This window comes from Lissotriton helveticus, chromosome 2_1 (assembly GCF_964261635.1).
Source record: "Lissotriton helveticus chromosome 2_1, aLisHel1.1, whole genome shotgun sequence".
NCBI classification, from domain to species: Eukaryota; Metazoa; Chordata; class Amphibia; order Caudata; family Salamandridae; genus Lissotriton; species Lissotriton helveticus.
Window position 1 is genome coordinate 1,504,361,184 of NC_136059.1, and position 3,736 is coordinate 1,504,364,919.

The 3,736-nt window shown below is 52.2% G+C and overlaps 1 pseudogene; it reads left to right on the plus strand.

Annotated features, from left to right (window-relative positions):
* Positions 1-508: 508 nt before the first annotated feature.
* Positions 509-2,742, plus strand: LOC144820809 (28S ribosomal RNA; annotated as a pseudogene).
* The last annotated feature ends 994 nt before the right edge of the window (positions 2,743-3,736 follow it).

The window sequence follows — 3,736 nt, forward strand, 5'->3', positions numbered from 1 at the left end:
AGATGCGTTTCGGCGGTACGCCTTCGTCAGTATATATATATATATATATATATACACATACACATATTTATACACACATACACATATATACACACACACATAGACACATGCCCATGAGATGAGGTCCCCAGGCCAAAAATAGCCCGGGAGGAATGCCGCTCGGCCCCCTCCTTTGAAATGGAAAAAGAAAAGGCCAGGGAATTGGGACCTCGGGGCCAACATTGGTCCGGGAGTGGGGGCTGCGGAAGTATGCTGCCGGTGTGCCTAGCCCTGAGAAGGGGTCTGGCCACCAGTCCGTCCCGGGGCGCCTGGCTGTGTGCCGTGCATGGCTGGCTGTGATGTCCCACCGGCTGCCCATGCGCATGCACCTTGGGCGCCATCGTCTGCAGCCGGCTTCCCCTGCTGCGGGATGCCAGGCCCCTGCTCCGGCAGGGACCTGGCCTTTCCCAGCTCCCCCTTAACGCTCCAGCATTTTATTCTGAGTACGACCTCAGATCAGACGTAGCGACCTGCTGAATTTAAGCATATTACTAAGCGGAGGAAAAGAAACTAACAAGGATTTCCCCAGTAACGACGAGTGAAGAGGGAAGAGCCTAGCGCCGAATCCCCGCCCGACGGCGGGCGTAGGAAATATGGCGTACAGAAGACCGACTCCCACGGTGTCGTTCAGACGGCCCAAGTCCTTCTGATCGAGGCTCACCCCCTGGAAGGTGTTAGGCTGGTAGCGGCCCCTGTGCGCCGGGATCGGGTCTTCTCGGAGTCTGGTTGCTTGGGAATGCAGCCCAATGCGGGTGGTAAACTCCATCTAAAGCTGAATACGGGCTCAAAACCGATAGCCAACAAGTACCGTAAGGGAAAGTTGAAAAGAACTTTGAAGATAGAGTTCAAGAGGGTGTGAAACTGTTGAGAGGTAAACGGGTGGGGTCCGTTCAGTCCGCCCGGAGGATTCAACACGGCAGGAAGGTCGGTGGCCCGGGAGTTCCGGATCCCCTCCGCGGGACTGGCCCTGCCTGGCCCCCGCAGGGCGCATTTCCTCCATGGCAGTGCATCGCGACCGGCTCCGGGTGGGATGGGAAGGCTTTGAGGTGGCAGGTGGCCCTCCGCTATGGCGGACGGTATTACAGCCCCCCTGGCAGCAGCTTTGCCGTGTCCGTGGGGCCTAGGGAGATTCGACCGCCTCCGCGCCCTCCCCCGGTCACCCGTTCCCTGCTGCCCCTTGGGGCACTTGAAGGGGGTACGGGGCCCCTTGCTCCCGGCGCGACTGTCGACTGGAGCGGACTGTTCTCAGTGCGCCTGACCCCGTCGCGCCGCCGGGCCCACGCTGAGTGCCAGGGGTCTGTGGTGATATTGGTTACCCACCTGACCCGTTTTGAAACATGGACCAAGGAGTCTAACACGTGCGCAAGTCGGAGGGCCGAGCGAAACCTTGTGGCGCAATGAAGGTGAGGGCCAGCGCAAACCAGCTGAGGTGGGATCCCGCTGCGCTTCCAGGGGCGGGCGTACCACTGACCCGTCTCGCCCACTCCATCAGGGAGGTTTATCCCCACCGACATGAGAAGAACAATCAGCAGCAGACCCGACTACGGAAACGTTCTCTACGCAGTAGCCTCGGCCAACCTCCTGAAACAGCTTCAACGCATCCAGAACACCTCTGCACACCTGCTCCTCGACATCCCTCGCCGCAGCCACATCACACCCCACCTGAGAGACCTGCACTGGCTTCCCGTCAACAAGAGGATAACCTTCAAGCTCCTCACCCACGCACACAAGGCACTCCACAACACCGGACCAGCGTACCTCAACAGCCGACTCTTCACCCCCACCCGCCAGTTCTGCTCCACCAACCTAGCCCTCGCCACAGTCCCCCGCATCCGTAGAGTGACCTCCGGTGGCAGATCTTTCTCCCAACTCGCCGCCAAGACCTGGAACACCCTCCCCACCCACCTACGGCAGACCCAAGCCCTGCTGACCTTCAGACGACTCCTCAAGACCTTGCTTTTTGAGCAGTAGCAGCATTCCCCACCCCACAGCAACTTGGGACCCTCACGGGTAAGTAGTGCGCTTTACAAATGCTTTGCTTGATTGATTGAGTGATTGATTGAGTGATTGATAGGACCCGAAAGATGATGCACTATGCCTCGGCAGGGCAAAGCCAGAGGAAACTCAGGTGGAGGTCCGTAGCGGTCCTGACGTGCAAGTCGTCCGACTTACGTATAGGGATGAAAGACTAATCCAACCATCCAGTAGCTGATTTCCTCTGAAGTTTCCCTCAGGATAGCTGGTGCTCGGAGCCCCTAGTTTCATCAGGTAAAGCAAATAATTAGAGGTCTTGGGGCCCGAAACGATCTCAACCTATTCTCAAACTTTAAATGGGTAAGAAGCCCGGCTCGCTGGCGTGGAGCCGGGCATGGAATGTGAGTGCCTAGTGGGCCACTTTTGATAAGCACAACTGGCGATGCAGGATGAACCGAACGCTGGGTTAAGGGGCCCGATGCAGATGCTCATCAGACCCCAGAAAAGGTGTTGGTTGATATAGACAGCAGGAACGTGGCCATGGAAGTCAGAATCCACTAAGGACTGTGTAACAACTCACCTGCCGAATCGACTAGCCCTGAAAATGGATGGCGCTGGAGCATTGGGCACATACGCGCCCGTCGCTGGCGGTGAGAGCCGCGGCGGCTAAGCATGTCATAGAAGTGGTTCCATGGCACTTTGCCATCATTCACCTCTGGGCGGATACAACGCAGATTAATGGACTACGGGAGCTCTTGGTTTTTTCCGGTCCTCCTTATGTGTAATTTTGTCGCTGAATGTCAGTGGTTCTTTACTGCGAGTCCATTCGAAGTCACTTTTGAGCGAACTACATTTGTACACATGCTATTGTGCAACTATTGCAGACATTATATCAGTCATCTTGTCATGCAAGGTCAAACACAACTGCCGTTTACGATGTGTTCGGTGCATCCCTACATATTAAAAAATGGCATACCGTAGCATTCAATTCCTATATACCTACGAGCAACCATGTCCGTTGTCAGTCTTGTTTGTTTATCATTTAATGAGGCTGTTTGTATCGTGAACTTTGGTGTGATCAAGCCGCAAGGCGAAACGCGTCACGATTGATTTATGAATGGAATAAATAGACTATTTCATTCCTGAATCCTTTTCGTTTGTTTCTGAGAGCGCGAGTGATTGCTTCTGGATTTTCAATATATATAGATAGATATATTCCTTCGAATAAATCAAAGTAAAGACACATACTCAGAAGTCCATAGATCTTGAGCAGATGATTTATTTCCTTACAACGTTGTGAGGAAATAAATCATCTGCTCAAGATTGATGGACTTCTGAGTGTGCGTCTTTACTTTGATTTATCGGAAAGAATACGAGATCCGGCAGTGGTTCCACCGGCATTACGCACCACCTGGCAGCAGGCTCGATCCCGGAAGGAACCTCTCTTTTGTGAAATTATATATATATATATATATATATATATATCTATATATCTATATCTATATTTATATCATTATCATTATCATTATCATTCATTTACTGAGTGATTCAGACCTACATGTTTTTTCTTTGTATTTAGTTTTCCAAATGATTTTATCTTTGTATATGACTGAATCATTCCTTGTAAGGGTTTATGAAACCGCTTAGTTTTGAATCAACAATGATGGTCTAAACAAAGAACAACCCCTGTTTGTGTTGCCATAGCCTGTTCCTAATGGGTTGT